This window comes from Ranitomeya imitator, chromosome 2 (assembly GCF_032444005.1).
Source record: "Ranitomeya imitator isolate aRanImi1 chromosome 2, aRanImi1.pri, whole genome shotgun sequence".
Classification (NCBI taxonomy): Eukaryota; Metazoa; Chordata; class Amphibia; order Anura; family Dendrobatidae; genus Ranitomeya; species Ranitomeya imitator.
In genome coordinates, this window is record NC_091283.1 from 278834739 (window position 1) to 278849340 (window position 14602).

Genomic DNA, 14602 nt, shown 5'->3' on the forward strand with positions numbered 1-14602 from the left:
AGCTTACTGGATTAGTAATGGGGGTTTCTGACAAATGTCTCTCCAACACTAACCCCTAGGATTGATGCCAGCTGACATACATTCCCCAAAATATTACCCCGATTGCCAACGCACCAATGCAATCGGGAAGAGCCAGGCAAAGTAGCAGAATTGGCGCATCTAATGTAATGCACAACTTCTAGGGGGGATGAAAGCTGAGGCTGGGAAGGGGCCAATATCCAGGGAACTTGCCAGCCTGATATCAGCCCCCACCTGTCTGATTTACCTTGGCAGGTTAGTAAACAAGGAGAAATATAATGGCATTCTGTGAGAACTTCTTTGGGCTTCTGTCCTCTCATCCTGCAGTTGTCTGAATGGATCTAATGTGGACTTGGGAACCAGCGAAGCCGCATTCTGTCCACAGCTGTTACATTACTGTTCACACCACAGAGACCCCAAAAGAGTCTCAGTGCTGAAAACGTTAATGTCCCCCACACCCAGTAATGGAGAATCACCACACACTTCCACCCGCAGAGCCGCACTCCACATAGAGAATAATGGAGCCTCCAGCACCGACCTCCACCTGCAGAGCCGCACTCCACATAGAGAATAATGGAGGCTCCACCACCGACCTCCACCCGCAGAGCCGCACTCCACATAGAGAATAATGGAGCCTCCAGCACCGACCTCCACCCGCAGAGCCGCACTCCACATAGAGAATAATGGAGCCTCCAGCACCAACCTCCACCCGCAGAGCCGCACTCTACATAGAGAATAATGGAGCCTCCAGCACCGACCTCCACCCGCAGAGCCGCACTCCACATAGGGAATAATGGAGCCTCCAGCACCAACCTCCACCCGCAGAGCAGTACTCCACATAGAGAATAATGGGGCCTCCAGCACCGACCTCCACCCGCAGAGCTGCACTCCACATAGAGAATGGAGCCTCCAGCACCGACCTCCACCTGCAGAGCCGCACTTCACATAGAGAATAATGGAGTCTCCAGCACCTACCTCCACCCGCAGAGCCGCACTCCACATAGAGAATAATGGAGTCTCCAGCACCTACCTCCACCCGCAGAGCCGCACTCCATATAGAGAATAATGGAGCCTCCAGCACCTACCTCCACCCGCAGAGCCGCACTCCATATAGAGAATAATGGAGTCTCCAGCTCCGACCGCCACCCGCAGAGCCGCACTCCACATAGAGAATAATGGGGCCTCCAGCACTGACCTCCACATAGAGAATAATGGAGCCTCCAGCACCAACCTCCACCCGCAGAGCCGCACTCCACATAGAGAATAATGGAGCCTCTAGCCAGGGCCGGTGTCAGCACCCGGCATACCCGAGCAACTGCCGCCGGGGCCCTGAACAAATGGGGAGCCCACTGGTGGCTAAGACACCAGGGGTCCGGGGCCGCTCCCCCAGCAGCTTCAGCACTTATTGAGCTCAGCTGTCACTTAGACAAACATAGCTGCGCACAGTGCACTGCAGTAATGACGAGGCCGGGCCGACAAACAAGCAAAGTCAAAGGCACAGTGCCAGCCCGACAGCATCATTAGTAAGAGATACAGCTGCAGAGTGCACTGTGAGCGGCCATGTCTGTGTAAGTGACGGCCATCAAGCAGCGCGCCCTCCATAGCCACATGCCAGAGGAGCCTGATGGGCGACAAGCCAGGGGGAGGTGAGTGAGGCTTGTGTCTGTCTGTATGTGCATGTATGATGTGCATATCTGTGTGTATATCAGTGTGTATGACTGTATATATTTATGTGATTTTGTGTATTTGTCTTCAAATATATGTATGTACAGTACAGACCAAAAGTTTGGACACACCTTCTCATTTAAAGATTTTTCTGTGTTTTCATGACTATGAAAGTTGTACGTTCACACTGAAGGCATCAAAACTATGAATTAACACATGAGGAATTATATTCTTAGCAAAAAAGTGTGAAACAACTGAAATTATGTCTTATATTCTAGGTTCTTCAAAGTAGCCTCGTTTTGCTTTGATGACTGCTTTGCACACTCTTTGCATTCTCTTGATGAGCTTCAAGAGGTAGTCACCGGGAATGGTTTTCACTTCACAGGTGTGCCCTGTCAGGTTTAATAAGAGTGATTTCTTGCCTTACAAATGGAGTTGGGACCATCAGTTGTGTTGTGCAGAAGTCTGGTGGATACACAGCTGATAATCCTACTGAATAGACTGTTAGAATTTGTATTATGGCAAGAAAAAAGCAGCTAACTAAAGAAAATCGAGTGGCCATCATTACTTTAAGAAATGAAGGTCAGTCAGTCTGAAAAATTGGGAAAACTTTGAAAGTGTCCCCAAGTGCTGTGGCAAAAACCTTCACGCGCTACAAAGAAACTGGCTCACATGAGGACCGCCCCAGGAAAGGAAGACCAAGAGTCACCTCTGCTTCTGAGGATAAGTTTATCCGAATCACCAGCTTCAGAAATCTCAGGTTAAAAGCAGCTCAGATTAGAGACCAGGTCAATGCCACACAGAGTTCTAGCAGCAGTCATCTCTACAACAACTGTTAAGAGGAGACTTTGTGCAGCAGGCCTTCATGGTAAAATAGCTGCTAGGAAACCACTGCTAAGGACAGGCAACAAGCAGAAGAGACTTGTTTGGGCTAAAGAACACAAGGAATGGACATTAGACCAGTGGAAATCTGTGCTTTGGTCTGATGAGTCCAAATTTGAGATCTTTGGTTCTAACCACCGTGTCTTTTTGCGACGCAGAAAAGGTGAACGGATGGACTCTACATGCCTGGTTCCCACCGTGAAGCATGGAGGAGGAGGTGTGATGGTGTGGGGTTGCTTTGCTGGTGACACTGTTGGGGATTTATTCAAAATTGAACGCATACTGAACCAGCATGGCTACCACAGCATCTTGCAGCAGCATGCTATTCCATCCGATTTGCGTTTAGTTGGACCATCATTTATTTTTCAACAGGACAATGACCCCAAACACACCTCCAGGCTGTGTAAGGGCTATTTGACCAAGAAGGAGAGTGATGGGGTGCTACGCCAGATGACCTGGCCTCCACAGTCACCAGACCTGAACCCAATCCAGATGGTCTGCGGTGAGCTGGACCGCAGAGTGAAGGCAAAAGGGCCAACAAGTGCTAAGCATCTCTGGGAACTCCTTCAAGATTGTTGGAAGACCATTCCCGGTGACTACCTCTTGAAGCTCCTCAAGAGAATGCCAAGAGTGTGCAAAGCAGTCATCAAAGCAAAAGGTGGCTAATTTGAAGAACCTAGAATATAAGACATAATTTCAGTTGTTTCACACTTTTTTGCCAAGTATATAATTCCACATGTGTTAATTCATAGTTTTGATGCCTTCAGTGTGAATGTACAATTTTCATAGTCATGAAAATACAGAAAAATCTTTATATGAGGAGGTGTGTCCAAACTTTTGGTCTGTGCTGTACATATCTGTGTATTGTATGTGTGCATGTCTGTGTATTGTACTGTATGCGTGTGCATGTCTGTATTTTACTTTACACGTGTGCATGTCTGCGTATTGTATGCGTGTGTATATCTGCGTATTTAACTGTATGAGTGTGCTGTGCATGTCTCCATATTGTGTGTGTGCGCACATGTATGTATGTATGTATGTCTGTGTATTTTAACCCCTTCATGACCCAGCCTATTTTGACCTTAAAGACCTTGCCATTTTTTGCAATTCTGACCAGTGTCCCTTTATGAGGTAATAACTCGGGAACGCTTCAACGGATCCTAGCGATTCTGAGATTGTTTTCTCGTGACATATTGGGCTTCATGTTAGTGGTAAATTTAGGTCAATAAATTCTGTGTTTATTTGTGATAAAAACGGAAATTTGGCGAAAATTTTGAAAATTTTGCAATTTTCACATTTTTTTTTATTCTGTTAAACCAGAGAGTTATGTGACACAAAGTAGTTAATAAATAACATTTCCCACATGTATACTTTACATCAGCACAATTTTGGAAACAAAATTTTTTTTTGCTAGGAAGTTATAAGGGTTAAAATTTGACCAGCGATTTCTCATTTTTACAACGAAATTTACAAAGCCATTTTTTTTAGGGACCATCTCACATTTGAAGTCAGTTTGAGGGGTCTATATGGCTGAAAATACCCAAAAGTGACACCATTCTAAAAACTGCACCCCTCAAGGTGCACAAAACCACATTCCAGAAGTTTATTAACCCTTCAGGTGCTTCACAGCAGCAGAAGCAACATGGAAGGAAAAAATGAACATTTAACTTTTTAGTCACAAAAATGATCTTTCAGCAACAATTTTTTTATGTTCCCAATGGTAAAAGGAGAAACTGAACCACGAAAGTTGTTGTCCAATTTGTCCTGAGTACGCTGATACCTCATATGTGGGGGTAAACCACTGTTTGGGCACACGGCAGGGCTTGGAAGTGAAGGAGCGCCATTTGACTTTTTGAATGAAAAATTGGCTGCACTCTTTAGCGGACACCATGTCGCATTTGGAGAGACCCTGTGTGCCTAAACATTGGAGCTCCCCCACAAGTGACCCCATTTTGGAAACTGGACCCCCCAAGGAACTTATCTAGATGCCTAGTGAGCACTTTAAACCCTCAGGTGCTTCACAAATTGATCCGTAAAAATGAAAAAGTACTTTTTTTTCACAAAAAATTTATTTTCACCTCAATTTTTTCATTTTCACATGGGCAATAGGATTAAATAGATCCTAAAATTTGTTGGTCAATTTCTCCCGAGTAAGCCCCCGTGTGCCTAAAAATTGGAGCTCCCCCACAAGTGACCCCATTTTGGAAACTAGACACCACAAGGAACTTATCTAGATGCATAGTGAGCACTTTAAACCCCTAGGTGCTTCACAAATTGATCCGTAAAAATGAAAAAGTACTTTTTTTTCACAAAAAAATTCTTTTAGCCTCAATTTTTTCATTTTCACATGGGCAACAGGATAAAATGGATCCTAAAATTTTGGGGGCAATTTCTCCTGAGTACACCGATACCTCATATGTGGGGGTAAACCACTGTTTGGGCACACAGCAGAGCTCGGAAGGGAAGGCGCGCCTTTTGACTTTTTTGAATGGAAAATTAGCTCCAATTGTTAGCGGACACCATGTCGCGTTTGGAGAGCCCCTGTGTGCCTATGCATTGGAACTCCCCCACAAGTGACCCCATTTTGGACACTAGACCCCCCAAGGAACTTATCTAGATACATACTGAGCACTTTAAACCCCCAGGTGCTTCACAGAAGTTTATAACGCAGAGCCATGAAAATAAAAAATAATTTTTCTTTCCTCAAAAATGATTTTTTAGCCTGGAATTTCCTATTTTGCCAACGGTAATAGGAGAAATTGGACCACAAATTTTGTTGTCCAGTTTGTCCTGAGTACGCAGATACCCCATATGTGGGGGTAAACCACTGTTTGGGCGCACGGCAAGGCTCAGAAGGGAAGGCACGCCATTTGGCTTTATAAATGGAAAATTAGTTCCAATCATTAGCGGACACCATGTCGCGTTTGTAGAGTCCCTGTGTGCCTAAACATTGGAGATCCCCCACAAATGACCCCATTTTGGAAACCAGACCCCCAAAGGAACTAATCTAGATGTGTGGTGAGCACTTTGAACCCTCAAGTGCTTCACAGAAGTTTATAACGCAGAACCATGAAAATAACAGTAACAGGAGAAATTTGACCCCAAAAGTTGTTGTCCAGTTTCTCCTGAGTACGCTGATACCCCATATGTGGGGGTAAACCACTGTTTGGGCACATGCTGGGGCTCGGAAGTGAAGTAGTGACGTTTTGAAATGCAGACTTTGATGGAATGCTCTACGGGCGTCACGTTGCGTTTGCAGAGCCCCTGATGTGGCTAAACAGTAGAAACCCCCCACAAATGACCCCATTTTGGAAACTAGACCCCGAAAGGAACTTATCTAGATGTGAGGTGAGCACTTTGAACCCCCAAGTGCTTCACAGAAGTTTATAACACAGAGCAGTGAAAATAATAAATACGTTTTCTTTCCTCAAAAATAATTTTTTAGCCCAGAATATTTTAATTTTCCCAAGGGTAACAGGAGAAATTTGACCCCAATATTTGTTGTCCAGTTTTTCCTGAGTACGGTGATATCCCATGTGTGGGGGTAAACCACTGTTTGGGCACACGTCGGGGCTCAGAAGGGAAGTAGTGACTTTTGAAATGCAGACTTTGATGGAATGGTCTGCGGACATCACGTTGCGTTTGCAGAGCCCCTGGTGTGCCTAAACAGTAAAAAAAACCCACAAGTGACCCCATTTTGTAAACTAGACCCCCCAAGGAACTTATCTAGATATGTGGTGAGCACTTTGAACCCCCAAGTGCTTCACAGACGTTTACAACGCAGAGCCGTGAAAATAAAAAATGATTTTTCTTTCCTCAAAAATGATGTTTTAGCAAGCAATTTTTTATTTTCTCAAGGGTAACAGGAGAAATTGGACCCCAATAATTGTTGCGCAGTTTGTCCTGAGTATGCTGGTACCCCATATGTGGGGGTAAACCACTGTTTGGGCACACTTCGGGGCTCGGAAGTGAGGGAGCACCATTTGACTTTTTGCCAACGGTAATAGGAGAAATTGGACCACAAATTTTGTTGTCCAGTTTGTCCTGAGTACGCAGATACCCCATATGTGGGGGTAAACCACTGTTTGGGCGCACGGCAGGGCTCAGAAGGGAAGGCACGCCATTTGGCTTTATAAATGGAAAATTAGTTCCAATCATTAGCAGACACCATGTCGCGTTTGGAGAGTCCCTGTGTGCCTAAACATTGGAGATCCCCCACAAATGACCCCATTTTGGAAACCAGACCCCCAAAGGAACTAATCTAGATGTGTGGTGAGCACTTCGAACCCCCAAGTGCTTCACAGAAGTTTATAACACAGAGCAGTGAAAATAATAAATACGTTTTCTTTCCTCAAAAATAATTTTTTAGCCCAGAATTTTTTAATTTTCCCAAGGGTAACAGGAGAAATTTGACCCCAATATTTGTTGTCCAGTTTTTCCTGAGTACGGTGATATCCCATGTGTGGGGGTAAACCACTGTTTGGGCACACGTCGGGGCTCAGAAGGGAAGTAGTGACTTTTGAAATGCAGACTTTGATGGAATGGTCTGCGGACATCACGCTGCGTTTGCAGAGCCCCTGGTGTGCCTAAACAGTAAAAACCCCACAAGTGACCCCATTTTGTAAACTAGACCCCCCAAGGAACTTATCTAGATATGTGGTGAGCAAGTGCTTCACAGACGTTTACAACGCAGAGCTGTGAAAATAAAAAATGATTTTTCTTTCCTCAAAAATGATGTTTTAGCAAGCAATTTTTTATTTTCTCAAGGGTAACAGGAGAAATTGGACCCCAATAATTGTTGCGCAGTTTGTCCTGAGTATGCTGGTACCCCATATGTGGGGGTAAACCACTGTTTGGGCACATTTCGGGGCTCGGAAGTGAGGGAGCACCATTTGACTTTTTGAATACAAGATTGGCTGGAATCAATGGTGGCGCCATGTTGCGTTTGGAGACCCCCTGATGTGCCTAAACAGTGGAAACCCCTCAATTCTACCTCCAACACTAACCCCCCCACACCCCTAACCCTTATCCCAACTGTAGCCATAACCCTAGTCACAACCCTAACCCCAACACACCCCTAACCCTTATCCTTACTGTAGCCGTAACCCTAATCACAACCCTAACCCCAACACACCCCTAACCACAACCCTAATTCCAACCCAACCCTAACCCTAAGGCTATGTGCCCACGTTGCGGATTCGTGTGAGATTTTTCAGCACCATTTTTGAAAAATCCGCGGGTAAAAGGCACTGCGTTTTACCTGCGGATTTACCGCGGATTGCCAGTGTTTTGTGTGCGGATTTCACCTGCGGATTCCTATTGAGGAACAAGTGTAAAACGCTGCGGAATCCGCACAAAGAATTGACATGCTGCGGAAAATACAACGCAGCGTTTCCGCGCTGTATTTTCCGCACCATGGGCACAGCGGATTTGGTTTTCCATATGTTTACATGGTACTGTAAACCTGATGGAACACTGCTGCGAATCCGCAGACAAATCCGCACCGTGTGCACATAGCCTAATTCTAAAGGTATGTGCACATGCTGCGGAAAACGCTGTGGATCCGCAGCAGTTTCCCATGAGTTTACAGTTCAATGTAAACCTATGGGAAACAAAAATCGCTGTGCACATGCTGCGGAAAAACTGCACGGAAACGCAGGGGTTTACATTCCGCAGCATGTCACTTCTTTCTGCGGATCCCGCAGCGGTTTTACAACTGCTCCAATAGAAAATCGCAGTTGTAAAACCGCAGTGAAATGCGCAGAAAAACCGCGGTAAATCCGTGATAAATCCACAGCGGTTTAGCACTGCGGATTTATGAAATCTGCTGCGGAAAAATCCGCAGAGGACCAGAATACGTGTGCACATTCCTAGCCCTAACCCTAACCCTAGTTCTAACTCCAACCTTAGTGTGGAAAAAAAAAAAATTCTTTATTTTATTATTGTCCCAACCTATGGGAGTGACAAAGGGGGGGTCATTTACTGTTTTTTTTTTTATTTTGATCACTGTGAGGTTTTATCACAGTGATCAAAATTCACTCTGGAACGAATCTGCCAGCCAGCAGATTCGGCGGGCGCACTGCGCATGCGCCCGCCATTTTGGAAGATGGCGGCGCCCAGGAAAGAAGACGGACGGACCCCGGGAGGCTAGGTAAGTATAAGGGGGGGGGAGATCAGGGCACGGGATGGGGTGGGGGAGATCAGGGCACGGGGGGGGGGGGGGGGGCGTCGGAGCACGGGGGGGGGGATCGGAGCATGGGTGGGGGGCTTCATAACACGGGGGAGTGGATCGGAGTGCGGGGGGGTGGATCGGAGTGCGGGGGGGTGGATCGCAGTGCGGGGGGGTGGATCGGAGTGCAGGGGGGTGGGATTGGAGCACGGGGGGTGGGATTGGAGCACTGGGGGTGGGATTGGAGCACGGGGGGAGCGAACAGGAGGACGGGGGAGCGGAGCACAGGACGGAGGGGAGCGGACCACAGATCGGAGGGCTGGGGGGGGGCGATCGGTGGGGTGGGGGCACATTAGTGTTTCCAGCCATGGCCGATGATATTGCAGCATCGGCCATGGCTGGATTGTAATATTTCACCAGTTTTTTAGGTGAAATATTACAAATCGCTCTGATTCGCAGTTTCACTTTCAGCAGCCAATCAGAGCGATCGTAGCCACGGGGGGGGGGGGGGGAGGTTTAGGGGGTGAAGCCACCCCCCCTGGGCTAAAGTACAACTCCTCCTGTCCCTGCAGGCTGGGTGAAATTGCAGTTAACCCTTTCACCGGATCTGCAGGGACGCGATCTTTCCATGACGCATACTCTGCGTCATGGGTCGGAATGGCACCGACTTTCATGACGCAGCGCATGCGTCAAAGGTCGGGAAGGGGTTAATGTATGTGTGCGCAAGTCTGCGTACTGTATGTGCGTGTATGTCTCAGTACTGTATGTGTGTGTATGTCTGCATACCTCCCAACTTTTGAAGCTGGTAAAGAGGGACAAAGTTAGCGGCGCGCAACGCGCGGCGGCAAATTTTAGGCCATGCCTCTGACCACACCCATTCACTAGTCACACCCATATCCACGTCTCAACCACACCCATTTAGCACTGCTGATCACACTGTTCATAAAGAATAATTATAAACAAAAAAATATGGCCACAGTGCTACATACTGTATAATGGCCACACATGATGCTCAATACTGTATAATGGCCACACATGATGCTTCATACTGTATAATGGCCGCACATGATGCTCCATACTGTATAATGGCCACACAGTGCTCCATACTGTATAATGGCCGCACATGATGCTCCATACTGTATAATGGCCACACAGTGCTCCATACTGTATAATGACTGCACATGATGCTCCATACTGTATAATGGCCACACATGATGCTCAATACTGTATAATGGCCACACATGATGCTCCATACTGTATAATGGCCGCACATGATGCTCAATACTGTATAACGACCCCACATGATGCTCAATACTGTATAACGGCCACACATAATGCTCCATACTGTATAATTGCCGCACATGATGCTCAATACTGTATAATGACCCCACATGATGCTCAATACTGTATAATGGCCCCACATGATGCTCCATACTGTATAACGGCCACACATGATGCTCCATACTGTATAATAGCCACACATGATGCTCCATACTGTATAACGGCCACACATGATGCTCCATACTGTATAATAGCCACACATGATGCTCCATACTGTATAATGGCCACACATGATGCTCCATACTGTATAATGGCCCCACATGATGCTCCATACTGTATAATGGCCCCACATGATGCTCCATACTGTATAACGGCCACACATGATGCTCCATACTGTATAATGGCCCCACATGATGCTCCATACTGTATAATGACCGCACATAATGCTCCATACTGTATAATGGCCCCACATGATGCTCAATACTGTATAATGGCCACACATGATGCTCCATACTGTATAATGGCCACACATGATGCTCCATACTGCATAATGATCGCACATGATGCTCCATACTGTATATTGGCCGCACATGATACTTCGTACCGTATAATGGCCACACATAGCTACTCCTACACACGTGGCTGCGCTCCGTACACTTTGCATACACGGCTCCGCTCCATACACACGGCTCCACTCCATACATCTCAAACACACACGGCTCCGTTCCGTTCACCTCGTACACATACGGCTCCGCTCCATATATCTCGTACACACGGCACTACGTACACCTCATACACACACCGCTCCGCTCCATACACATTGCAGAAGCTGCTCCGCTCCGTATACCTTGCACACACACGGCTCCGCTGCGTACACCTCATACACATACGGCTCCTCTCCATACATCTCGTACACACACGGCACTACTCCGTACACCTCGTACACACACGGCTCCGCTCTATACACATTGCACACACTGCTCCGCTCCGTATACCTTGCACACACATGGCTCTGCTCCGCACACCTCGTACACACGTGGCTCTGCTCTGTACACCTCGTACACACGTGGCTCCACTCCATACACCTTTCACACTCTGCTCTCATCCGAACACCTCTTACACACGACTCCGCTCCGTACACCTTGTACACACGCGGCTGTGCTCCGTACACCTCGTACACACGACTCCGCTCCGTACACCTTTCACATGCTGCTCCGCTCCGTACACCTTGTACACACGCGGCTGTGCTCCGTACACCTCGTACACATGGCTCCGTACACCTCTTACACACGACTCCGCTCCGTACACCTTTCACACGCTGCTCCGCACACCTCGTACACACGCGGCTGTGCTCCGCACACCTCGTACACACGCGGCTGTGCTCTGTACACCTCGTAACACACGCGGCTGTGCTCCATACACCTCTTACACACAACTCCGCTCCGTACACCTTTCACATGCTGATCCGCTCCGTACACCTTGTACACACGCGGCTGTGCTCCGTACACCTCATACACATGGCTCCGTACACCTCGTACACACGACTCCGCTCCGTACACCTTTCACACGCTGCTCCGCTCCGTACACTTCGCACACATGCAACTGCGATCCGTACACCTCGTACACACGCTGTTGTGCTCCGTACACCTTGTACACACGCGGCTGTGCTCCGTACACCTCGTACACACGCGGCTGTGCTCTGTACACCCCTTACACACACGGCTCCGCTCCGTACACCTCGCATACACGCGGCTGCGATCCGTACACCTCGTACACACGCGGCTGTGCTCCGTACACCTCGTAACACACGCGGCTGTGCTCCATACACCTCTTACACACGACTCCGCTCTGTACACCTTTCACATGCTGCTCCGCTCCGTACACCTTGTACACATGCGGCTGTGCTCCGTACACCTCATACACATGGCTCCGTACACCTTGTACACACGACTCCGCTCCGTACACCTTTCACACGCTGCTCCGCACACCTCGCACACACGCGGCTGCGCTCCGTACACCTCGTACACATGCGGCTGTGCTCCGTACACCTCCTACACAGGCGGCTGTGCTCCGTACACCTTTCACACGCTGCTCCGCTCCATACACCTCGCACACACGCGGCTGCGATCCGTACACCTCGTACACACGCGGCTGTGCTCTGTACACCCCTTACACGGCTCCGCTCCGTACACCTCGTACACACGCGGCTGCGCTCCGTACACCTCGTACACACGCGGCTGTGCTCCGTACACCTCGTACACACGCGGCTGTGCTCTGTACACCCCTTACACGGCTCCGCTCCGTACACCTTTCACACGCTGCTCCGCTCCGTACACCTCGCACACACACGGCTGCGCTCCGTACACCTCGTACACACGCGGCTGTGCTCCATACACCTCTTACACACACGGCTCCGCTCCGTACACCTTTCACATGCTGCTCTGCTCCGTACACCTCATGCACACGGCTCCGTACACCTCGTACACATGCGGCTGCGCTCCGTACACCTCATGCACACGGCTCCGTACACCTCAAGCACACGGCTCCGTACACCCCTTACACACACGGCTCAGCTCCATACACCTCGTACACACGCGGCTCCGCTCCGTACACCTCGTACACACGCGGCTCCGCTCCGTACACCTCGTACACACGCGGCTGTGCTCTGTACACCCCTTACACACACGGCTCCGCTCCGTACACCTTTCACATGCTGCTCTGCTCCGTACACCTCGTACACACGCGGCTGCGATCCGTACACCTCATGCACACGGCTCCGTACACCTCATGCACACGGCTCCGTACACCCCTTACACACACGGCTCAGCTCCATACACCTCGTACACACACGGCTCTGCTACATCCACCCTGTAAACACCTCCTGACCTCACACATACGCTGCCTTACCCTCCTCCGGTGCCATGGCAACCAGCAAAGTCTTGTACACGGAGGTCCTCCTCCCGAATCCGATCATGTGACCCCTGACTCCTCCCATCCTGTGACCTCATCACAGGTCCTGTGCACAGAGCAGCCATTATGTGCTGCTGTGCTGGCCGGGTGCAGGGAGCTCTCAGCTGACCGACCGGGTGATTCACATACCTCCCAACCAGTGCGGGACAATTAATGTCCCGCCCGGGATCGCGGGGGTGACTGTCAAAATCAGGACAGTCCCGCTGGATCCGGGACGGTTGGGAGGCATGTGTCTGCGTACTGTATGTGTATGTTTACGTATTGTATGTGTGTGCCTATCTGCCTATGTGAAGGATGAGGGGGAAGAATAGGCCCTTTGTAGTATATCTATATTTCTCCCTCGTATCTGTGCATCATGAATCGTAGTGTGTGTGCCCACTGAGAGTCTTTTGCCCGAGGCCCACATACACCTGGAGCCGACCCTGCCTCCAGCACCTACCTCCACCCGCAAAGACACACAGGACCTGTGATGAGGTCACAGGAGGGGAGGAGTCAGGGATCACATGATCAGGGGTCTCAGTGTATGCAGGACTCTGCTGTGCTGGTTGTCATGGTGCTGTTGAGGGGAAGTTTCTGTGTGGGGTCAGGAGGGGTTTACAGTGTGGATGTAGCGGAGCCATGTGTACGAAGTGTATGGAGCGAAGCAGCGTGTGTACGAGGTGAGCGGAGCCGCGTGTGTACGAGGTGTGCGGAGCGGAGCCGCGTGTGTACGAGGTGTGCGGAGCGGAGCTGCGTGTGTACGAGGTGTGCGGAGCGGAGCCGCACGTGTACGAGGTGTGCGGAGCGGAGACGAGTGTGTACGAGGTGTGCGGAGCGGAGCTGCGTGTGTACGAGGTGTGCGGAGCGGAGCCGCGTGTGTACGAGGTGTGCGGAGCCGCGTGTGTACGAGGTGTGCAGAGCGGAGCCGCGTGTGTACGAGGTGTGCGGAGCGGAGCTGCGTGTGTACGAGGTGTGCGGAGTGGAGCTGCATGTGTGCGGAGCGGAGATGAGTGTGTACGAGGTGAGCGGAGCCGCGTGTGTACGAGGTGTGCGGAGCGGAGATGAGTGTGTACGAGGTGAGCGGAGCCGCGTGTGTACGAGGTGTGCGGAGCGGAGACGAGTGTGTAAGAGGTGTGCGGAGTGGAGCTGCGTGTGTCCCTTTTTTTTTTTTTGCTTATTCCACACTACTAATGTTAGTGTGTATGTGCAAAATTTGGGCTCTCTAGCTCTTAACCCCTTCACCCCAAAGCCTGTTTTCACCTAAGTGACAGGGCCAATTTTTACAATTCTGACCACTGTCACTTTATGAGGTCATAACTCTGAAACGCTTCAACGGATCCTGGTGATTCTGACATTGTTTTCTCGTGACATATTGTACTTCATGATAGTGGTAAAACTTCTTCGATATGACTTGCATTTATTTGTGAAAAAAACAAAAATTTGTCGGAAATTATGAAAATTTAGCAATTTTCAAACTCTTAGTTTTTATGCCCTTAAATTAGAGAGTTATATCACATAATATAGTTAATAAACAACATTTCCCACATGTCTGCTTTACATCAGCACAATTTTGGAAACATAATTTTTTTTTGTTAGGACGTTATAAGGGTTAAAAGTTGACCAGCGATTTCTCATTTT

The 14602-nt window shown here is 49.1% G+C and overlaps 1 protein-coding gene across 1 annotated transcript in view; it reads right to left on the bottom strand.

Moving 5' to 3' along the window:
- The window catches only part of LOC138666935 (uncharacterized), a 48934-nt gene extending 35492 nt beyond the window's left edge, over nt 1-13442 (bottom strand). The window contains exon 1 of the mRNA XM_069755129.1: nt 13425-13442. The gene's annotated coding sequence lies outside the window, so the exon portion shown is untranslated. The remainder of the gene's footprint in view (nt 1-13424) is intronic.
- Between the last annotated feature and the right edge of the window lie 1160 nt (nt 13443-14602).